The 24,530-nt window shown below is 42.2% G+C and overlaps 1 protein-coding gene across 12 annotated transcripts in view; it reads left to right on the top strand.

Annotated features, from left to right (window-relative positions):
* The window catches only part of SLC8A3 (solute carrier family 8 member A3), a 156,464-nt gene that overhangs the window by 63,162 nt on the left and 68,772 nt on the right, over positions 1-24,530 (top strand). The window contains exon 3 of one of the 12 annotated variants that reach the window (XM_081508853.1): positions 8,601-8,653. The exons of the other annotated variants lie outside the window; for them this stretch is intronic. The gene's annotated coding sequence lies outside the window, so the exon portion shown is untranslated. The remainder of the gene's footprint in view (positions 1-8,600; positions 8,654-24,530) is intronic. 12 annotated transcript variants of the gene reach the window in all.

Genomic DNA, 24,530 nt, shown 5'->3' with positions numbered 1-24,530 from the left:
CTTACCTGTCCATCACCAACTCCCAGAGTTTATTTAAACTCATGTCCATTGAGTTGGTGATGCCATCTAACCATTTCATCCTCTGTCGTCCCCTTCTCCTCCTGCCCTCAATCTTTCCCAGCATCAAGGTCTTTTCAAATGAGTCAGTTCTGCACATCAGCTGGCCACAGTATTGGAGTTTCAGCTTCAACATCAGTCCTTCCAGTGAATATTCAGGACTGATTTCCTTTAGGATGGGCTGGTTGGATCTCCTTGCAGTCCAAGGGACTCTCAAGAGTCTTCTTCAACACCACAATTCAAAAGCATCAATTCTTTGGCACTCAGCTTTCTTTACAGTCCAACTCTCACATCCATACATGACTACTGGAAAAACCATAGCTTTGACTATACAGACGTTTGTTGGCAAAGTAATGTCTCTGCTTTTTAATATGCTGTCTAGATTGGTCATAACTTTTCTTCCAAGAAGTAAGCCTCTTTTAATTTCATGGCTGCAATCACCATCAGCAGTGATTTTGGAGCCCCCAAAATAAAGTCTGTCACTGTTTCCACTGTTTCTCCATTTGCCATGAAGTGATGGGACCGGATGCCATGATCTTAGTTTTCTGAATGTTGAGCTTTAAGCCAACTTTTTCACTCTCCTCTTTCACTTTCATCAAGAAGCTCTTTAGTTCTTCTTCACTTTCTGCCATAAGGGTGGTGTCATCTGCATATCTGAGGCTATTGATATTTCTCCTGGCAATCTTGATTCCAGCTTATGCTTCATCCAGCCCAGCATTTCTCATGATGTACTCTGCATATAAGTTAAATAAGCAGGGTGACAATATACAGCTTTGACGTACTCCTTTCTCTGTTTGGACCAGTTTGTTGTTCCATGTCCAGTTCTAACTTTGCTTCCTGACCTGCATACAAGATTTCTCAAGAGGCAGGTCAGGTGGTTTGGTATTCCCATCTCTTTCAGAATTTTCCACAGTTTATTGTGATCCACATAGTCAAAGGCTTTGGCATAGTCAATAAGGCAGAAATAGATGTTTTTCTGGAACCCTCTGGCTTTTTTGATGATCCAACAGATGCTGGCAATTTGATCTCTGGCTCCTCTGCCTTTTCTAAAACCAGCTTGAACATCTGGAAGTTCATGGTTCACGAACTGTTGAAGCCTGGCTTGGAGAATTTTGAGCATTACTTTACTAGCATGTGAGATGAGTGCAATTGTGCGGTAGTTTGAGCATTCTTTGGCATTGCCTTTCTTTGGGATTGGAATGAAAACTGACCTTTTCCAGTCCTATGGCCACTGCTGAGTTTTCCAGATTTGCTGGCATATCGAGTGCAGCACTTTCACAGCATCACCTTTGAGGATTTGAAATAGCTCAACTGGAATTCCATCATCTCCACTAGCTTTGTTCATAGCGATGCTTCCTAAGGCCCACTTTACTCCGCATTCCATAATGTCTGGCTGTAGGTGATTGATCACACCATCTTGATTATCAGGGTGGTGAAGATCTTTTTTGTACAATTAGTCTGTGTATTCTTGCCACCTCTTCTTAATATCTTCTGCTTCTGTTAGGTCCATACCATTTCTGTCCTTTATCGAGCCCATCTTTGCATGAAATGTTCCCTTGGTATCTCTAATTTTCTTGACGAGATCTCTAGTCTTTCCCATTCTATTGTTTTCCTCTGTTTTTTTGCACTGATCACTGCCGAAGGCTTTCTTATCTCTCCTTGCTATTCTTTGGAACTCTGCATTCAAATGGGTATATCTTTCCTTTTCTCCTTTGCTTTTCACTTCTCTTCTTTTCACAGCTATTTGTAAGGCCTCCTAGCAAGATAGAATGAATAGAATAGCCTTTAAATATGACAGAGAATCTAAAAGTGGGGAATAATTTTGCGAGGTGTTTGGAGGTCAATGTTGAGTCCCATTTGGGATATGTTGCTTTTGAGACAGTAGTGGAACATCCATGGAAGAATTATTTAGACCAATAGAAGCATGATCTGGCATTCAGGATAGCTTTAGAGCCTGAAGTCATGATAATGGAGGTGAGATTGAAGACATGGGGGTAGATGAGGTCACTGAAGGGGAGAATTTAGAATGAAAAGAGGCCAAAGGCTAACTCTATGGTGTCCTTTCTTTTCATGTACCCTCTGGACCATCAGAATATCACAGTATTCACATCACCTCGTGGGTGACCACAGGCAAGTCCCTTCTCTCGAAGGGATTTATTTCTTCATCTGTAAAATCAGGGTTTGGATTGGATGATTCACATCCTATGAAGTCAAGTTTGGAGAGATTGTAGCAAATTGGTTGCTATCAGAGGAAGGCCATTATGAGGCGAAACGGAGCAAAAAAAGTCTAGCACAGAGAAGACACTTTCTGGTGTCGTCGCAGGAAGGCAGGACTCATCTTAACCCATTACCATCATTCTCAGAATCCTTCAGTTACCACTGACCACACTCACAAGGAGAGAAACCATTAGAGCTGAGAGTTAACCCCTTAGAGATGGTCAAAAAACTCTGGTCTGCAATACCTGGTGATAAAGTGCTATGATGCCTAAATAGGTTCAGAAAGGCTGCCTGCTCAGCACAAGGTGCTCAGATGTCTGACATTTACCAAGGGCCCATTCACCACGTTCTCTGGATGGACCTGGTGTAGGCTTCATCCAGACTCTTTCCGAGGAACAGAACATTTGGTTCTCAGTTGTAGGTGTTTGGGATTTACTTTGCTTTCTCTCCCCACCTCCATCCTTTCTGCCTCTTTCTAGTCTAAATCACAAGTAAATTACTTGGGCATGAATTTAGGAGCCATTTCTAGGGGACTAGAAGGCAGAGATGATGGGATGGGTGGAAGATGTTTCTCGCTGCTTCCTGCTACGCTCAACAGTTTAGGAGACATCCTGGGAGTCCTCTCCAGTGACCAGGAATTGGTCATGGCATGAATAAAATTGGTAGTAGGGTCAGAATGATAGCAATGCTTTAAGGTCGAAAAGACCTAGCTGAAACTGATAAGAGGAATATAGATCCTTCTCTTCCCTGGGTGCTACCTGCACATTTACTGGCAGGGTCCTGTATTTAGTTCTAGAGTGTGTGTGTGTGTGTGTGTGTGTGTGTGTGTGTGTCTGTGTGTGTGAATTTATTTCCTCAGTTATAGTCTGAGTTCCCCAGAACAAGATTTTGTGTTTCTTTGTTCTAAACAATAGTAAGGATTCCATTCAAGTCTGATTTTAGGCAGCTCCAAATTTTCTACATAATTGGCTTAGAGGCAACAATCTGGTTGCAATAGAAGTTTAGGAGCTTTTTAAAAACATCTTAAAATTTTTTTTTATGTATGTATTCATGTATGATTTTTGCTTGTGCTGGGTCTTCAGGCTTTCTCTAGTTGCAGTAAGCGGAGGCTCCTCTTTGCTGCCATACGTGGGCTTCCCGTTGCCGTGGCTTCTCTTGTTGCAGGGCACAGGCTCTAGGCGCATGGGCCTCAGCAGTTGTGGCATGTGGGCTCTAGGGCCCATGGGCTTCAGTAGTTGTGGTCCAGGCTTAGTTGCTCTGTGTTGTGTGGGTTCTCCCAAGACCAGGGGTTGAACCTTTGTCCCCGGCATTGGCAGGCAGATTCTTATCCACTGTACCCCCAGGGAAGTCCCAGGAACTTTTCTTAAAGCACATTTTACATGTAAGAAAGTGCCAGTTGTGCATATCTAAGAATCGGTGGGGTTTAATGACCCCCCAAGTTACCCTTACCATCATCAGTTTTCATTTCTTCTGATTCCGGGGCCATCTGATGAAGGCCTTTAGATCCCCCAGTGTAAGAGCCAGACTCTGCTGGCAGAGAAACTCTTCAGGAAATGGCAGAGAAAATTGTTAGAACTTGAATGCACCTCAGATCTAATGCAGTAAAACACTTTATTTTTTATCAGGTAAAATGGAGCCCCTGTGAAGTACAGTGATTTGTTCATGATCACACAGCTACTCAGTAAATCCATGACTTCTGCGATCCAATGCCCTTCTCTTAAACCAATGGTTCTTGACCTTAAAGAGCTTTAAAAACCTGCTAGTGCTATATCCTTTCCAGATTAATTAAATCAGAACCCATGAGGATGAGACCCAGACGTCAGTTGTTTTTTTTTTTTAAGTTTCCCAGAGTTGAGAGTCACTGTATTGTACTATGGGCCTCTGCTGTATTGTAGCTCAAAATGAGTTTAGAAAAATTTATAGATCAATATAAAAATATTTACTGAGTATGTACAGAGTGCAAGGTACTGTTAAATGACAGTAGGGAAATCAGATTGGGGAAGAAAGGCCAGATCATGGCCTAGATGAGCTTTACACTAATGGAAAAGACAAGTGATAATGAAAGGCCACCTTCTGCCACCCGTTCCCCATCCTTTTGACAATGGCAGATACAGCTAATTGATTTTGGTACCTTTATCTCTGACCCAAATACGGTCTCATAAGCCTTTCAGCCAGGACTCTAAGCAGATATCACCTTTTTAGCTCTTGACACCTGGGAAGAGACCCATTTACTGCTCTTGAAGGGGGCATACATATATGGCTAGAGCTGAGTGACCAAGTAGGGGAGTAATAAGAATTAAAGCAAGGGTTAAAGGTTCAGGAGACAGAGAAGGGTTTTGCATGTCAGGCAGTGATCTTGAATTTCTTAGTAGGAAATCAAAAGCTATTGAGGTTTTTGCATGAAAGACTATAAATCCGATTAACTTGGTTACCTTGAAGGACAAAGAGGTTGGAGTTAGTGAGTCGAATTGGAAGGCAATTGCATAGTTGAGTCATCAGGATATATAGGAGGCAACAAGGGCCTGAACATGAGGGGGTCATTGTGAAAACTGAGAAGAAGAGGTGATGGAAGAGGCATTGAAAGAGGAGAGTTGACAGGACTTCACGATGGATAGAGGAAAGTGGTGGAGAAGAGAGTGAGAGAAGTCAGAGGCCTGCCAAGTCTGGACCCTGGGTGAGGGAGAAGAGGATGATGCCATTACTGACAAGAGAGGCTGGAAGAGTCACTAGATTCAGTGGAGGGATAATCACGTTGGGATATGCAGACGTGTTCCTCTTGGAGAAGCCAGCTCTGAAGTGGCAACAGCATACTGAGTTCAGATTCCTAGTTCTATCATTTATCTACATGGAGTGGACATGAACTAGGCAAGCCTTTTAGTGTCTGTCAGTTGTTTCTTCTGGAAAATGGGGCTGATACTATTCATCACAGGGTTGTGTTGCGGATTAAATAAGACAAGTATGGCAGGGCTTTGTAAACAGTGATAAGACCTGAGCAACTGATTGATGATGGTTTCTTCTGGCTCATCCACCTGGATGTGTGCTGGCCCAGGGGGACCAGAGTCTGGGAGGGAAGCCAGACCTGAAGATGGAGACTTGAAAATACTCTTTGTGGAAAAGGCAATTAAATTGGCATTGTTTCAGTTCAGTTCAGTTCAGTTCAGTAGCTCAGTCGTGTCCGGCTCTCTGCGACCCCATGAATTGCAGCACGCCAGGCCTCCCTGTCCATCACCAAGTCCCGGAGTCTACCCAAACCCATGTTCATCGAGTCGGTGATGCCATCCAACCATCTCATCCTCTGTCGTCCCCTTCTCCTCCCGCCCCCAATCCTACCCAGCATCAGGGTCTTTTCCAATGAGTCAACCCTTCGCATGAGGTGGCCAAAGTATTGGAGCTTCAGCTTCAACATCATACCCTCCAATGAACACCCAGGATTGATCTCTTTTAGGATGGATTGATTGGATCTCCTTGCAGTCCAAGGGACTCTCAAGAGTCTTCTCCAACACCACAGTTCAAAAGCATCAATTCTGCGGCGCTCAGCTTTCTTCACCGTCCAACTCTCACATCCATACATGACCACTGGAAAAACCATAGCCTTGACTAGACAGACTTTTGTTGGCAAAGTAATGTCTCTGCTTTTAAACATGCTATCTAGGTTGGCCATAACCTTCCTTCCAAGGAGTAAGCGTCTTTTAATTTCATGGCTGCAGTCACCATCAGCAGTGATTCTGGAGCCCAAAAAAGTAAAGTCTGACACTGTTCCCACTGTTTCCCCATCTATTTCCCATGGAGTGATGGGACCAGATGCCATGATCTTAGTTTTCTGAACGTTGAGCTTTAAGCCAACTTTTTCACTCTCCTCCTTCACCTTCATCAAGAGGCTCTTTAGTTCTTCACTTTCTGCCATAAGGGTGGTGTCATCCGCATATCTGAGGTTATTGATATTTCTCCCGGCAATCTCGATTCCAGCTTGTGTTTCTTCCAGCCCAGCGTTTCTCATGATGTACTCTGCATATAAGTTAAATAAGACCCATTAAATAGATATCAAAAAGAGAATAGAAATCACATAGAATGTTGAATAATACCACTTTGTAAAATATTCTATTTTATTTCTATCATAAAAGAAAAAAATCACTCTACATGGTTTCCTGCCACAAAACACATGATTCACAGTTTATTGTATCTCTTTCTGTCATGTTTTTTTGTGTGTTTAATATAAACAATTATTCATAAAGGAGAATAAGAAAAGGAGAAAGTGGCTATGACATTAAAAATGGTTAAAATAATTCTAACCCCGGAGAATAGTCATAATACGTTTTTTTTAAGAAGTGTGGATAAAAATAACATACTCCTATAACTGAGAAAACTGTGAAAGTCATTTAATCTAAGCTATGTTTTTGGTTAAGTCTTCATCCATTATATACACAATACGATCCAGATCCTTGGCTAAATTATATTCATGCACTGTGTCATATAATATTCCCAGTAATCCTGTGAGGCAGATAGTATTACTATCCATTTTACAGATGAGGAAACTGAGACCAAGGTGTGGTATCCTGACCGAGGTCACAGAGCCAGGCCTGCCTGATGTCGAGATGCATGCTTTTAACCATTGTGCCATCACAGTCGTCCTCACTGCCCTTGGCCTAGTAAAGCTGGAAGTGTTCTTAAGGCATGAGCGGGAAACACGGCCCCTGGGGGTGTGTCTGAGTCAGAAGCAGCTGGGAGTAGGCTGAGAAATGAGTCTTCTGTGACACAGAGTAAAAGACAAAATGGGTCAGAAGGCGATAATCATTGTCAGTCTTTTTGGGAATATGTGGGGTGGGAGTGGGGCCATAAAGGTTTCCAAAGTCATTTAGAGGTGACATGTGGCTACTCACGTTCTCCATTCACACACATGCCCCTGCCAGATCTCTGCTGTGGCTCTCTTCATGGCTATCTCTGGCTTCTTTAGACAAGGGGGTGCCCAGTCCTCCTGTTGTCACAGCGTAGGGATTCAGCTGTGCCAGTGGAGACGAGGAAACCTCTCCTTCTTGTTGAGTCTGAGTCTTTAAACAGAGAACCCTACTCCAGCATCATTTGGAATGAACCTTGGGCCATGGCCTCTTTTCTTGTCAGCTGGGCAGTCCTATAAAAAAAGAGTTGGAGGCTGGGGAATCCCCCGCAGGAATCAGAAGGGCTGACAGGATCGCTTTTCCACAAACAGCCTTTGTGCCTTATTGGAAAGAAAGCCCTCTCCCCAGCTCTACTCCAAGGCAGCCTCCTGCAGAGCATCCATAGCAGCGCTGAGCTGTTCCTATGGCAACAGAGGAAGGGGCTTTTTGTTTCCCACAGAAGGGTGAATCCTTTCAAACAGAAGGTTGGCTAGTAGACTGTTCCCCACAACCTACAATCTACTGGTTTTTGGCTGCATAACTAGTTTTGCAGTTATGGAGTTTTAAACATAATTAAAACAGGTATAATATGTGGAAAATAGGTATAATATGCTGAAAGGCTTAAGGAGGCAACTAGTCTAGAAGTTTCTCAGCAACAGCATGTTTTTGTTGTTGTTGTTTAGTCGCTCAGTCATTTCCGACTTTTTGTGACCCTATGGACTGCAGCTTCCCTGTCACTTTTATGTTAGATTTTTTTCCCTCACTATCTCCCCAAGTTTGCTCAAACTCATGTCCATTGAGTTGGTGATGCCATCCAGCCATCTATCTCATCCTCTGTTGTCCCCTTCTCCCCCTGCCTTCAATCTTTCCCAGCATCAGGGTCTTTTCCAAGGAGTCAGTTCTTTGAAGCAGGTGGCCACAGTATTGGAGTTTCAGCTTCAGCGTCAATCCTTCAATGAATATTCAGGACTGATTTCCTTTAGGATTGGCTGGTTTGATCTCCTTGCAGTCCAAGGGACTCTCAAGAGTCTTTTCCAGCACCACAATTTGAAAGCATCAGTTCTTCAGCACTTAAACTTCTTTGTTGTCCAACTCTTACATCCATATGTGACTACTGGAAAAACCGTAGCTTTGACACTACAGACCTTTGTTGGCAAAGTAATGCTTCTGCTTTTTAATATGTTGTCTAGGTTTGTTATACTTTTTTTTTTTCCAAGGAGCAAGCATCTTTTAACTGTATGTTAGAGCTATAGATTTAGACCTGCTTAGAGCAACACTCATCAGAATCTGCAGGGGTGTCATGAAGAGGCTCCAGCTACTTCAAAAGCATCCTCTAAAAAAATCCAGAAGTTTCAAAGCAAGAAATGTAGGTGGCGATGCAGTGGAAAACACTGACCTGGCCCCTCTTTGGGGCATAGAATGGGATGCTTTTTCAAATTTCCCTTCTTTTCCAAGGCTATGACTCAAGATGACTGGCATAGAGGGCCTGAACCTGACCTCATCTTCAGGTAAGTGACCTTGGATGAGCTATCTGATCTCTCTGGACCTTCGTTTCACTTGTAAAGTGAGGGCATATGAAATAATAGGCTCCTTTTGGGTTTAAAATGCAGTGCTTTGGGGGGAAAAGACATTTCTGAATTGTTACCATGTTGCATACTCTGAACCATTCCAGAATGAACACCTTTCTTAGGATATTTGCCTTGCTTTGTCCTATATTATACATCGAGGTATATGAGGGCTATGATTGGCCATGTAGGAAGAGAACACTGTACACAGACTGCCTCCAACATGCCTGAGTCCAGGATAGGCAAATCCCCTCTAGACTGATCCCCTTGAGGCCAGAGACCATATCTTAAAGATCTTTGTCCCCTCCCAGCACCCAGCACAGTGCTCGATAAATGTCTGTTGAGTGGAAGAACTTGTGAAAAAAACAAAAACAAAAACAAATCATTAGAGCTGAGAGGATCCTTTGAGCTGTTTCAGTACTTCATTTTATAGATGAGGAAACTAAGGCTCAGGACATTATGTGACTTGACCAAGGTTAGGCAGCAAGTTAAAGGCAGAGGGAAGACCAGGCCTGGGCTGTCTCAACACTTACACCACCACCCTTCCTACAGCGTTTCTAATTCTTTCACCATTCTTGCAAGGGATTTTATAGGAGCGGCAGGCCAGGGCTGAAATCATTTAGAATCCTCTTATCATTCATCAGGAAAGCTGTGTCAGCCACCAGGGAGGACAGAACTATCCTGGGCTCTGCCTCTGTGCCCTCTGCTTTTTAATAGCAGGAGAATGTAGGCTTTTGAGTGTGAGAATTAGTTTAAGTAGGGATGCCGTGAATACCTAATCTTTCCCACCTTCAAACCCAGAAGCTGTAGCTAAAAGTGATACCAGTTAAACACTCCAATTTTCCCTTTTATTTTCTCAATATATGTCCTACTTGAGTAATAATAGCAAAAGCGTATTAGTCCGGGTGATTCATGCAAGCTCTCGTAACAACCCCCAGATGTCACTGGCTTCCACAATAAAAGTTTACTTCTTACTCATGCAAAGTCTAATGTCCTGGGCAGGCAGTTCTTCTCCAAGCCATTACTTGGGGTTGCAGGCTGCTTGCATCTTGCAGCTCCACCATTTGAGGGCTGCAGCGTTGCTCTGGCAAACTCTGATCAACAGAGGAGGGGAAGGCTTCCCTGGTGACTCAGTGGTAAAGAATCTGCCTGCCAGGGCAGGAGACAGGGGTTCGATCCCTGGTCTGGGAAGGCCCCACGTGCCACAGAGCAGCTACTCCCATGCACCACAACTATTGAGCCTGTGCTCTAGAGCCCAGGAACTGCAACTGCTGAGCCCACATGCCGCAGCTACTGAAGCCCATGTGCCCTAGAGCCCTTGCTTCACAATAAGAGAAGCTACCGCACCAAGCCTGCAAACAGCAACTAAGAGTAGCCCTCTGCTTGCTGAAACTAAAGAAAAGCCCACGCAGCAATGAAGAACCAGCATGGCCATAAATAAATGAATAAAATTGTTAAACGGAAAAAGCAGAGGAGGACAAATTTTGTGCCTGTTACTGAACCACCTTGGTCCAGCAGTGGCACACGTCACTTGCACTTCTCTGGTGCGCACTCAGTCATGTGACCCTACTTAGATGCATAGGAGACTGAGAAATGTGGCCCCTGACTGGTCAGCTGTGTTGCAGTGACAACTCAACTCTACACTGTGGAAAGGGAGCCCAGATCTGTTTTGGTCTCTACCACAGGGAGCTAGCATTTAGGCCAGGGATCCCAAACCTCCAGGATCTAATGCCTGATGATCTGAGGTGCAGCTGATGTAATAATAATAGAGATAAAGTGCACAGTAAATGTAATGTGCTTGAATCATCCTGAAACCATCCCCTCCACCCACAATCTGGGGTGGATAAATTGTCTTCCATGAAACTGGTCCCTGGTGCCAAAAACGCTGGGGACCACTAATTCAGGCAACACTAATTATTTGCCAAGCGTCTTCCTAGGTATTATTTCATTTAATCTTCACAGCATCCCTACAAAGTTATTATCATCCTCAGTGTACAGATGAAAAAACTGCCTGTAGAGATGTCACACAGCTAATGCAAGGTTACATAAGTAGTTGGTGGCAAATCCAAAAATCAAGCCTTAACTCCAGAACCCAGCTTCATAGATGCTTCATTACAGTCTTTTGAGACGCTGGGCTGAGAAACTACATCAGCCACTAGGTAGCCTGTATGGGCTTCAGCAATTTACTTTTCCCCTCTGAACCTTGGATTCATTCTCTGTAAAGTGACAGTGTTATGCCGGGTGAGATCTGAGCTAGCCTTCCAGCTGGGATATTATATGATTCTTGGGGTGAACAGATAAGATGTGTGTGTGTCTTAGTCAGCTTGGGCTGCTAATAGCAAAATACCATAGACTTAGTGTGTAAATAACAGACATTTATTTCTCTCTTTTCTGGAGGCTGGAAAGTCCAAGATCAAAATGCTAACAGATGTAGTATCGGGAGAGGGCCTATTTCTCAAGTTGTAGACAGCTACCTTATCACTATATCCTCACTTGGCAGAGAGAGAAAACTCTAGTGTTTCTGCCTTTTCTTTTTTCTTTATTGGAATATAATTGCCTTGCAATGTTGTGTGAATTTTTGTTGTACAATGAAGTGAATCAGCTATATGTATACATACATCCCCTCCTTGGACCTCCCTTCCACCCTCCATCCCACCCATCTAGGTCACCACAGAGCACCAAGCTGAGCTCCCTGTGTTATATAGCGGGTTCCCACTAGCTATCTATTTTCCACATGATAGTATATATATATGTCAATCCTAATCTCCCAATTTGTCCCACCTCCCCACCTCATGTCCACATGTCTGTTCTCTCCATCTGTGTCTCTGTGCTTATAAGGGGGCACCAATCCCATCATGGGAGCTCCACCCTCATCACCTTATAGAAACCTGATTACCAACCTCTCACTTCCTGATACCATCACGTTTGGAGTTAGGGCTTCAACATATGAATTTTGAGAAGGAACATAATTCATCCCATTACAATAGGATCCCTATAGTTGCTTGACTATAGCAAGGCCTTTCCAAAGCTTTTCTAGTTCCCTATGGAAACATGAAGGCTCACAGTGTCCATATAGGGGAAAGCATGTCAAGTTAGTCTCCTTTCCCTGATAAAAAATTAATATACTGAGAAAGGAATGCTTTTCCACCCAAAGCTTCAGAGTAATTTAGGGGTATCCTTGGAAATAGGATCTTTTATCCAGTGCTCTTCTCACTGGAATGTGGCGCGGGGGACAAATTTGGAGATTAGGATTGACATATATACACTATCTTGTGGAGAACAGATAGCTAGTGGGAACATGCTGTGTATAACACAGGGAGCTCAGCTTGGTGCTCTGTGATGACTACTGTTCTCACTAGAATGGGGGGAAAACACTACTTCAGTACCCAAAATGCCGATTTCCTGAAATTAAAGGATGTCACCTGGACACAAATCATTCCCAACAACAACAGAAAAATACTTGCACTTAAATACAATTGTGAAGCTGTAGGACGTTAATGAGCAGGGTCGTATAAGATCCTTGCATCGACATGCTCTTGAAGTGCTCAGATGGATGAATTATTCAGCATGACTTCTCATTAGACTTCTTATGACAGTAAAGTTCCAAACTCATTCCAGGTCCAAATATTTAAGGAAAGGACGATCTTTGAACGGCTGTGTAGAGCAAAGCTATATTTCACTGTGTTCAGAGGAGACCAATTTTACATTTGTGGGTGTGTTTGTATATGCCTTCATGTGTCCTTTCTACCTCCATCTTCCTGATGCTCCCACCCACAGCATCCTAAGCATCTTGAGATTGCTAAACTTGGAGGTAGCAGATGCTCCAAAGGCCTCTTACAATGTCTTCTGAAAGCTTTTTTGTAACATGTTGGACAGTTCATTAAGGAACAAAGAGATGACCAACAGGGTTTATATTTTTATATGGGGATGTATGTGTACAGGAGCATAGGCATCCCTTCTTAGGACTGAATTTTGCTTCTAGAAGAAAGATGATCCCTCAAGAAACCAGGGAGGAGAAATAAAGAGTTGAGCCTAGAAATTACTGGTGGTCAGAGCTGAGAAGACCAAGTTCTAGGCAGAGTAGATTCTAGAGTAGCTTCAGAAGACCCTAGAGTTTGTTTGGGTAGATTCTGCTAGAGTAAGTGTTTCCTGTTCATATTTGTTCCAGAATGAGATAAGAATGTGAGAAGTCATAGTGTGAGTGGAAAGGGAGTAGGGTGCATGAGGCATTTGGAATCTGCCTGTTGTAGTCTAGCCTTGAGAGCATTAGGCAGCTTGCTTGGGAATGACTAATGCCAATGTCTCCCCATGGCTCTTGAATCTTAAAGGAATTCAGACACTTTGTTGGCTTGGAGAAGCATCTCTCTAATACCTTGTTTTAAAATATACCCAAGATTTATTTTAATCAGGTATGGTAAGACACACAGACATGGAAATGACCTTATGGAGGAATAAGATTTTATACTCACAGATCCCCAGAGATAGCAGGCCTGGCATGTCATGCAGGACTACAGGGAGAAGCACCAGGATTTGTCACCAGAGGGAAATGTGGGCAAGAGTGTTCATTTATTGTGGTTCCTGTAGGAAATAATTGGCAAAGCAGAGTAAGCAGGCTTAGGATTGGCTAGTTTGAATATTTTTTGTGGACTCAGATATAGGGCTTCCCAGGTGGCTCAGTGGTATAGAATCTGCCTGCCAATGCAGGAGTGGCAGGAGACACAGGATTCAATCCCTGGGTTGGAAAGATCTCCTGGAGAAGGAAATGGCAACCCACTCCAGTATTCTTGCCTGGAAAGTCCCATGAACAGCAGAGCCTGGTGGGCTACAGTGTATGGTGGTCACAAAGAGCTGGTCACAATTTAGTGACTGCCCAGGCATGCACACCAGGTATAGGCACTATCTCTAGCAGTCTGGCATCTAGTCTTGGGGTGCTTATAGCAGGTGGAAAGTGACCCAGAGTGTCAGAACCCAAAAAAGGAGGTGGTTGACGGAATGGGCTTTGGGTTGGTTGGCTTGTATATGAAAGGCTCACTTGTTGATGAGTCCTTTACTATCTCTAGGAATTGGCTAGCTCAAGATGGGACAGGATCAGCAAAACCCCAGATGTTAAAGAATCAGGAAATAAAGAAAACTTAAAAAAAAGAAGATTGATGCATACCTGTAGGAGGCCTAGTCTTTGTGTAGTTAAGAACAACCTAAGCGTTGGTATTACAGATTGGTTTCCCCAGAAATCAGACTCTGAGCTGGAGATCTGCATGACGGAAGTTGAATGTGGACAGCTCTAAGGCTGTGTACATGTGGAGGAAGTGAAGGGAGCCTTACTGGGCAGAGGAGAAACTGGGCTGTGAGGCTAGTTACACAAAGACCTTGGGGTCTTGGTCAGTGTGGAACTCTGGAGCGCAGAGGGCCCTTCAGAGATATCCTGAATTGGAGCAAGGGGTCAGACCAGTCACTGGGTACAGGCTCCCCATCCTGCCCTAAGAGGGATGTGGTCTTAAACGAATCAGCTCTCCGTACACAGTGGAGGCTTAGCCACCAACACCCCCAGCAGCTAAAGGAAGAATGCTTCTGTCCTAAAGGGAATCTGGGTGGCACACCTGGGCATTCATTAGAGCTAGGATGAGAATCCATCTCAAAACTAGGCCAGGGGCTGCTGGGCAGGAATCCCCTGGAAAACAGGGGTCATTATTTTATTTAAAAATAATTTTTTATTTTTGGCCACACCTCCACACCATGTGGGGGACCTTAGTCCCGTGACCAGGGATTGAACCTGCCCCCCCTACATTGGAAGGTAGTGTCTTACCTCTAGACAGCCAGGGAAGCCCCTCCTCATATTTTATTTTAAATCAAGCTACATATCTGAAGCTTTGTAGTGAGACATCTCAAGCTGCTGCTGAGGAGAAGTCACCAAACTAAACTGGCTTATTCATGCTGAAGAAGATGAGAATCATCCCCAGATTTTGTGGGTGATCCTGCTCAGATGAAGTTTATCTATTGATATGCTTGTGGTACGGTGGTACCATTGCTAAAAATCCCATAAGGAGAATCTAACCCAAGGCATTTCCTTCCTCATGGATTGGCTTTTAAAGATGGAGGTTTACCTGGTGCCCCTCTGGATCTTACATGGAAGTGCCAGCTTTCTCTCTGAAATGGGAAGGAACCAACCCTGCCAGTAAGCATGACTGGAGTGTCCCTTTTGTGAGAGGAAGATTTAGTAGAAATTATTTATTTTGAGAGCCACAGATGAAGACACATCATGGCTTTCTTTTACCTTCCAGGCCCTGTCAACCATGGACTTACCAGTGTACCTGAGAATTGAGGATGAAGCAGGTGCTGTGCCTGTCTACCTTAAAGTCTTGGAGCTCTCAGGCAGCACAGCTCCATCGTAGTCATGGGGGTTTTGCTTGGTATGATAATTGGATTTTGCTTGGTATGAAATGCATTCCGTTGAGCACTTATATAATTGCAGAGTCGATGGTGATCTCCAGGCCAGTTTCAAGTCAAAGCTATTTTTAATGAAATTGCCAAAGGATGGTAGGGTTGGGGGCAGGGAGAGAAGAGATGTTTACAGAATGCTTTTTTAAGCCAATACATCTCCCAAAATTTTAGCCTTTGCATTTCTGAACCTGAATTTTCAGGGCGGAGGGGATTGGAGCATGCAGATTAAATCATAGCAGATGTATGTGAGAGTGGGATTCACTTTTCTGAATCTATGGTTTTCTTTTGAAAGCTGTTGCATGTAGTGGAAAGATGACTGGGATGAGACTCAAGAGACCTGAGTCCATCCCCAGCTCAGTTAAAAGCCCTTAATGTGCCCTTGAGCTGGTTACTATCAGTTGCTTCATCTGCAAAATGAGAAGGCTGAACTGAAATGATTCTCACAGCCCTTCCAACTCTAAAATCCTAGATGATCCACAGACATCAACAGCACTAAAGCCCCAGAGCTGTGAGATGTCATGTGATCCATGAGGGGTTAGGTTCTTCCTGCTTAAATTCTTTCCTCCAACCAAGACTTCTCACTTACCTTTGTTGATACAACCTTGCCTGTCCTAAGCATTCAAGGACCCAGGGCTTTATTTTATACGCTTTCTTGGGAAGAACGTAAAAGGCTTCTCTGAGTTCTGAACACCATCTAGGGAGAGCACAATTTAAGTTATTCCAGTGTTAGGAGTTCATAAAGCTTAGTATCAAATCTTCAGAGAAGAAATTTCCACCAACACCTAGTAATTTCAAGAAAAAAAAAAGCTTCTTCTGCCACAGTTAGGTTGTGTGTGTGTTGCTCAGTCGTGTCCAACTCTTTGCAATCCCATGGACAGTAGCTTGCCAGTCTCCTCTGTCCAGGGGATTCTCCAGGCAAGAATACTGGAGTGGGTTGCCATTCCCTTCTCCAGAGGATCTCCCCAACCCAGGGATTGAATCCAGGTCTCCTGCACTGCAGGTAGATTCTTTACCGTCTGAGCCACCAGGGAAGCCCTAGTCAGGTTAGGCTGCTGAATTCTGATTTTGACCTTGAACTTGCTATATCTGAACAAGGTAGACAAATGACCTAATGGAGTGCTTTAACATCGCTTTAGCACAGGAGTGGATTTCTGAACCAATTTTAAGCAATCCTGGCTCTTTCTGTGCATGTTGATTTAGCTATGGTTATAGTGCTAACAGTTTTGTAATTCATCTCATTTTTAATCTCCCTTTCCCTTTAGCAGGATCATTTTCTCTGTCTTAAGGGATTAACACTGAGGTAAGAATGGCTAAATAACAGCCCTTTTTGGAATACAAATGACTTTATAAATAAAGGAATATAAAATAGGAAGAGTTCTCTGTGCTATTGCAGTCAGTAAATGCTGTAGGCCTTCGTCTCCGTGCATTAGCCAGACCAAGCATGACATTAAAAGTTCAATTCTAGATAATCTCTTTCAAGACCATCCCCATGTTTGAGTCTCTACTGGGTGCAAAGACCACTGTGCTTGGCTGAATCATGTGTTCCCCAAAATTTAATGTCTGTCTCTCAATGAAACCTTATTTAGAAATAGGGTCTTTGCCTATGTAATAAGTTAAGACGAGATCATGCTGGAATGGGGTGGGCATACCTCATAAATCCAACATGAGGTGTGTCCCTAGTAGAAGAGAAGAGGCCCAGATACACAGGCAGTTTGTGTGATGAATGAGCCTGAGATTGGAGTGATGCTGCCTCAAGCCAGGGAAGATCAAGGATTGCTGGCAACCACCAGAAACTGGAAAGGGTCAAGGAAGTATCCTTCCCTAGAGCCATCAGAGGCAGGGAGCATCAGAAAGAACATGGTCCTGCCAGTACCTTCATTTCAAACTTGTAGCCTCTAGAACTGTGGAGCAGTACACTTCTGTCGTTTCAAGCCACCCTGTGTGGTACTTTATTATGCCAACCCTAGGAAACGAACACAGTCAGGCTGGAGAGGCATCTGGGAGCCACAGGAGAACAAATTGTAAGAGCCAGAAACCCCCAGCCTTGACTTGTGCACTGCCTGTTGCCTTCATTCCTGCTTCCAGGCTAACAGATGGCAGGAAGTTGTGAAACCCACTGATGGTCTCTGTGCGGATCCTGCTCCTTAGTCCTGTCCAGACCACCATGGCTCTGTAGCCAGCTTTTTATTCCTTTCTTGTTGGCTGCCTGTCCCATCCCCTCAATGACCGGTCTGAAACTTTCTCATCTTTCCCAAGTCTCCAAACCCACCCACCTACCTCACCCTCAATGGATGATTTACTCTGAAACCATGAAGAAAACGCTCTTTACTTCTTGTCTCACCCTAGAACTCTTTCTGAATCCTATGTCTGAGGGAAGATGTGCACCTCTTGCTTGCCAAGGAGACTCTCTTCTTTCTCGTCTCTCTTTTTTTAGTTATCAAACATATTAGCACATTTTATTTATTCATCTAGTTTATTTGTAAAAACAATGGACACTAAATTTTCTTAGATTGATTACTTCATGTGTTGAATCATCAGTTCAGTTCAGTTCAGTCGCTCAGTCATGTCGGACGCTTTGTGACCCCGTGGACTACAGCACGCCAGGCCTCCCTGTCCATCACCAACTCCTGGAGCTTACTTAAACTCATATCCATCAAGTCAGTGATGCCATCCAACCATCTCATCCTTTGTCATCCCCTTCTCCTCCTGCCTTCAATCTCTCCCAGCCTCAGGGTCTTTTCCAATGAGTTAATTCTTCACATCAGGTGGCCAAAGAATTGAAGTTTCAGATTCAGGACTGATCTGCTTTAGGATGGATTGGTTGAATCTCCTTGCAGTCCAAGGGACTCTCAAGAGTCTTCTCCAACACTACAGTTCAAAAGCATCAATTCTTTGGGACTCAGCTTTCTTTATGGTCCAATTCTCACATCCATACATGACCACTGAAAAAACCATAGCTTTGACTATACAGACGTTTGTTGGCAAAGTAATGTCTCTGCTTTTTAATATGCTGTCTAGGTTGGTCATAACTTTTCTTCCAAGGAGTAAGCATCTTTTAATTTCATGGCTGCAGTCACCATATGCAGTGATTTTGGAGCCCCCAAAATAAAGTCCGTCACTGTTTCCACAGTTTCCCCATCTATTTTCCATGAAATGATGGGACCGGATGCTATGATTTTAGTTTTCTGAATGTTGAGTTTTAAGCCAACTTTTTCCTCTCCTCTTTCATTTTCATCAAGAGGCTCTTTAGTTCTTCTTCGCCTTCTGCCATAAGGGTGGTGTCATCTGCATATCTGAGGTTATTGATATTTCTCCCAGCAATCTTGATTCTAGCTTGTGCATCATGCAGCTGGGCATTTCACATGATGTACTTCTGCATATAAGTTAAAGAAGCAGGGTGACAATATACAGCCTTGATGTACTCCTTTCCTGATTGGGAACCAGTCTGTTGTTCCATGTCCAGTTCTAACTGTTGCTTCCTGACCTGCCCACAGATTTCGTGGGAGGCAGGTCAGGTGGTCTGGTATTCCCATCTCTTTCAGAATTTTCCACAGTTTTCTGTGACCCATACAGTCAAAGACTTTGGCATAGTCAATAAAGCAGAAATAGATGTTTTTCTGGAACTCCTAAATTACTACCTAATATATAACTAGGGGGCTCCTCTTTATATTTCTTTGTATTTCTCTTGTCTCCTGTCATGTTCTTCCTATTAGGGTTATTGCTCCTGTGATCATATCTTTCATTCTATGTTGTAAATCATTTATGATAGCAAATAGTAGAAAGAGTAGTTTACTTTTGTATTACATGGTTTGCAAAATGCTGCTTTCAAATTAAGCAAATCCTCAAAATATTCGTCTGTTAAGAATGATTACCCCCACTGTAACATATATGTTTGTTCAGTTCAGTTCACTCAGTCGTGTCCGACTCTTTGCGACCCCATGAACCGCAGCACGCCAGCCCTCCCTGTCCATCACCAACTCCCGGAGTCCACCCAAACCCATGTCCATTGAGTCGGTGATGCCATCCAACCATCTCATCCTCTGTCGTCCCCTTCTCCTCCTGCCCTCAATCTTTCCCAGCATCAGGGTCTTTTCCAATGAGTCAGCTCTTCACATCAGGTGGCCAAAGTATTGGAGTTTCAGCTTCAACATCAGTCCTTCCAATGAACATCCAAGATTGATCTCCTTTAGGATGGACTGGTTGGATCTCCTTGCAGTTCAAAGCACTCTCAAGAGTCTCCTCCAACATCACAGTTCAAAAGCATCAATTCTTCGGCACTCAGCTTTCTTTATAGCCCAACTCTCACATCTATACATGACCACTGGAAAAACCACAGCCTTGACTAGACAGAGCTTTGTTGGCAAAGTAATGTCTCTGCTTTTTAATATGCTGTCTAGGCTGGTCATAACTTTCCTTCCAAAGAGTAAGCATCTAATTTCATGGCCGCAGTCACCATCTGCAGTGATTTTGGAGCCCAGAAAAATAAAGTCAGCCACTGTTTCCACTGTTCCCTATTTATTTGCCATATTTGTTACTTGAGCTAAATTTCCTTGTTATAGTTGAAACAGGTCCTCATCCATAGGAATAATGCAGTGTTTGTGGATTGTCATGATAGCTTGAAAATCTAGTACTTGAAAATCTGGCCATGGAAGAGCAAGAGATACTTAGTCTATGTGTCCTCATATTGTAAAGTTACAACCTGTCAGTGGACTTTAGAGTAAGGGCATTGATGTAAAAGCAACTTTATAGCACTTGGAGCAGCCTAACACAGAAACTGTCACAGATGTGAGCTTTTTATTTCTGTGTCTGGAGTATTACAGTGGTCATTTCTGCAGAAGGAGGGAAGATGGCCAAGTAGGATAGATTCTTTATTTCTTTATTAAAAAATTTAAAACATTGAAGTGTAGTTGATTTGCATTGTTGTGTTAATTTCTACTGTACAGCGAAGTGATTCAGTTACATGTATATGTATGTATATACATATGTATGCACTTATATAATATACATATACATGTATATATACTTTTTAGATGCTTTTTCAGTTTCTCTCCCATTATAGTTTATTGCAAGATATTAATATAGTTCCCTGTGCTGTATATATACACATATATACACTTATATATACATCCTTTTATATACTTTTTCAGTTTGTCTCCTATTATAGTTTATTGCAAGATACTGAATATAGTTTCCTGTGCTAAACAGTAGGACCTTGTTGTTTATTTATTTTGTAGATAGTAGTTGGTATCTACTCATCTCAAAGTCCTAATTTATCCCTCCCCTGCCCCCTTTCCCTTTTGGTAATCATAAGTTTGTTTTTTATGTCTGTGAGTCTCTTTCTGTTTGGTAAATAAGTTCACTTGTATCATGTTTTAGATTCCACATACAAGTTATAAGATAGATTCTTTATTTAATCCTTTATTTAAAAACTATTTATTAAGAATCATTTGTGTGCCAATAGCTGTGCTTGGTAATGAGAGTGTGGTGGTAATTAAAAACAAAACCCTTTTCCCGTGCAAAATTATCAGCCCACTGGGAAAGACTGGTTTAAGAAATAAATAATTACAACTTGTGAGAGTGTTATAAAGAAAATAAAAAGGTGCTAAGATGAAAATAATGGATACACTTTATTTTGAGAAAACCCCTTGAAAGCAGCATTTAAAGTGTAGAAGTTAAACCGGCAGATATTGAGGGGAAAGCAGTCCAGGCCGAGGAAGCATCAAATGCAAAGGCCCTGAAGTGGGGAAGAGCCTGGAAAAGAAATGCAAGTCAGGGCAGGCCAGTATGGCAGGACCAGAGTTACAGTACAGAGCTAGACAGCCCCCTCCCTGCCGACCCCCCAGGCTGTAGTAAGGAAGTAGTTTAGATTTTCTTCTCAATACACTAGGAAACTGATAGCTGGGCATTCTAAAACTATCTAAGAATGGCAGCTTCTTCAATAAACTCTCATATACCCAGACTCCAATACCATGAGTGGCAGCTATTCTAATTCAGGGTGGATCCTCCCGCCACACACCGTGTGGACAGGGCTCTGATTCACCAAGGGGACATTCTTCTCTGGAAGAGTTTAGCGATCTGCCTAGGGGGATACCTGAGTCTCAGAGAAGACAAGGCAGCAAGGAAAGACAACTTGTTGGGACAGAGATTTGTAAGGATGAGAAGAGAAAAGGAGGTGTGGAGCCCTTTTCCCTAATCCACAGCCTTCAGTTGGGCACACAGAGAAGCCTGCCTTCGCTGGTTTCATTCCATGGCTGAAGAGAACTTGGAAGAGCCTCTCAGTAATAACACAGGCTACTCTTCCAGTTCCTCAATGAATTTTTGGAGCTTCTATTATGTCCCAGGCTCTACCAGCCACTGGGGATATGACAGTGAACCAGACAGGCAAAGCTCTTGTCATCAGAGAGCCTAAGTAGCAGTGGACACAGGGAAGTAGAGAGCAACGCTTTAGGAAGTCATTGTAAGCACATCCAAGAGAAGAAAGTCTAAGGGCAAACACATCCATTCATGCCAAACGTCTCTCAGAGGCAAGAGATAAAGGAATTTTAAGACTAGACCTCAGTGACAAAAGGAGGTCTTTGGAAAGGAAAATAGGAAGGATGAGGGTAATTACCTGGGTGGCAGGATTTGTCTGCTATCCTACCTCAGCTCTCTCTCTAATCCTTTTTCAACCCCAGTCCCAAATTTGAAAAGGTGGCCAGGAACTCCTGCTGGAGTCATTTCAGGGTTAAGTAAATGTGCGGAAATGAAGACCCCTGGATTGTTTGCAGATTTCCCTATACTTCATCCCTTTTGTAGAAAAGTTGCACTGTGGCCTTTTGGACCACTGTGATTATGTTAGGACCCCACTGAACAGCATTGGCATGAATTAAACTGCTTCAGTATCTCTACAGATCAAGAGACTGACTTCTGGAAATGTTCCAAGGCACAGGGAAAGCCAAATATCTCCCCACACTGAGACTGAAAATGCCTTGGGTGCCCTTGCTGATAAGATCTGATGTATAGATGCATGTCTACAAGTACTCAATGGCTGCTGGCAACATTTATTACAACTCGAGTGTCCATGTGCTGTACATGTACATGGATTCTGATAAAATTTATCAGCCATGGTTGATGTACAAGGAACCTGGCTTCACTGTGACTGAGTCAAGTTATCTTATTTCCTATTTCTAAACCACATTTACTCTGGGAATTGAGCTGGAAATTGCTTGCAAATACTCTCCTTTCTTAGTTATGAAGGTATAGTTGTTTGGTTTTCTCTAGGAAGAGATATAAGCCAATCACATTAAATCATATTCTACTGATGTCAGAACTATTGGTCCTAATCTCCTTTCCAGTCTCAACTTCTATTTGTTTGTAACTATTGCTCCTCCAAACTAAACTACTTGTGGGATCCTGAAATTGTCACATCTATTCAGTCTGGCCCTTTTGCCAGGAATGATATAGGAGAGTTCTCTCTCATCCTTTGTGAACTAGCTGAAATCTCAGTGTCTCTGAAAATTCTTTCTGTCCACTGGAGAATTTCTTTATTCTGCATTCCCATAGGTCAGGTCCTGTGTTGAGCATGAGAAATGCAAAATCAAGCTATATAAGTGTCTGTACCCTCAAGTCCTCATAACCTGGTGGAGAGCTAGAAACCAGTAAATACACCTGGTTTATTTACTTCCTATAGCAAAGGCATAAAAAGAGACACAAAATAAAGAATTAAATCAAATCATATGGAACATGGATCCCGATTCCGAGCTCTTCCATCATTATGAAATTACTTGTCTTCTCTAGTGATATCACAATCTCATTCTGGTACTCTTCTCAGTACATTAGCCTCCTTCCTACACAGGTAATCACTATTCTCATCACGATCAGTAGCAATCTCATAATCATAAAATTATAAAAACAGAGTTAACAGAGTGTGAACTTTCCAAATCAACAATATATGGTATGATTATTCATATGATAAGGATGACTCTTCATTTTCTAAAGACATCTCTAAATACTAAGATTCCTGCTACAATAAAACTCAAGTTCAATTTACAGATATTGAATATAGTCCATTTTTAAAGAATATTTATTTCATAAAATAAAATTAAAACGCATATGAGAGTATTAGCACAAAGGAGTTGCAAAATAAAATTTTAGTCAAATGTAAAATAAGATGCACATGCATTAAGAATAGGAACAGTGATGATCATTATCATATTCATAATCAATATCTCTCTAATCAGTGTGCCTTCTTTGTAGTATTTAGAGTTGCACTTATTGCACAGAGTACCAGTTGTTCAAATGCCCTGTATTAGAGATTTTCTTCTTGAACTTAAGTAACCTATTAATGATTTTCTTTAAAATTTTATAGGCATAATTTCTTAACTATCAATTTATCTTCCGTGGAAACTAAAACTCACTATTCTGTTACATTGCCAATACCATACTAGCTTAATAACTGTGGCATTTTAGTAAGTAGTGTGAATTCCCCAATTTTATTCTTCTTGTTCAAATATTATTCTAGTTCCTTTGCATCTCCATATACATTTTAGAATCAGCTTATTAATTATAGAAGACCAGCTGTGATTATAATTAGAAATGTAGTGTTGAATGCATAGGTCAACTTGGGGAGAATTGAAATCCGTATACTATTGAGGCTTCCAATCCATGAACATGCTATATCTTTCTATTTGTTTAGATCTTTAATTTTTCTCAGTAATGTTTTATAGCTTTCAGTGTAGATGTCTTCTATATATCTCCTTGAATTTATCTCAAAGTATTTCTTTTTGTTTTTGGTACTAAGTGAAATTTAAAAGTACTTTTTCAATTTCATGTTCCAGTTGTTTGCTGCTAGTGTACAGAAATACAGTTAAGTTTTGTATATTAGCTTGTGTCCTATGACATTGCTAAATTACCTTGTTAACATCTGATTGTTGCTTTATGTTTTTCTTAGGGTTTTTAATGTAAACAATTATGTTGTCTATAGTTTTACTCTTTCCTTCATGCTTGTAATTTCTTTTTTCTTGTTTGTTGCACTGGTTAGTATAGTGTTGAATAGGAATGGAAAGAATGGACATTCTTGTTCCCAATCTTCTTCAATATTATGTCTATAAAGTTTTCATTGATGCCATATATTAAATCGAAGAATTTCCTTCTATTTCTGTTCCCTTTTGATTTTTTTTAGACCATAAATGGGTTTTAAATCTTGTCAGTTTTTTTTCCTGTGTCTCTTTAGATAATCATCTGGTTTTGCTTTTAAAGCTGTTAATATGGTTTTTACATTGATCAATTTTCAAATGTAAACCAATCTTATAATACTGACATAAACTGTAGTAGGTCCCTTTTATATACTGAAAGATTGAAACTACTACTAATTTTTGTGTATGTGTCTATTTTCATGATGGAA

The sequence above is a fragment of the Giraffa tippelskirchi genome, chromosome 7 (assembly GCF_054371585.1).
Source record: "Giraffa tippelskirchi isolate mGirTip1 chromosome 7, T2T-mGirTip1v1.2.pri, whole genome shotgun sequence".
NCBI classification, from domain to species: domain Eukaryota; kingdom Metazoa; phylum Chordata; class Mammalia; order Artiodactyla; family Giraffidae; genus Giraffa; species Giraffa tippelskirchi.
This window is presented reverse-complemented; position numbering and strand designations above follow the sequence as displayed.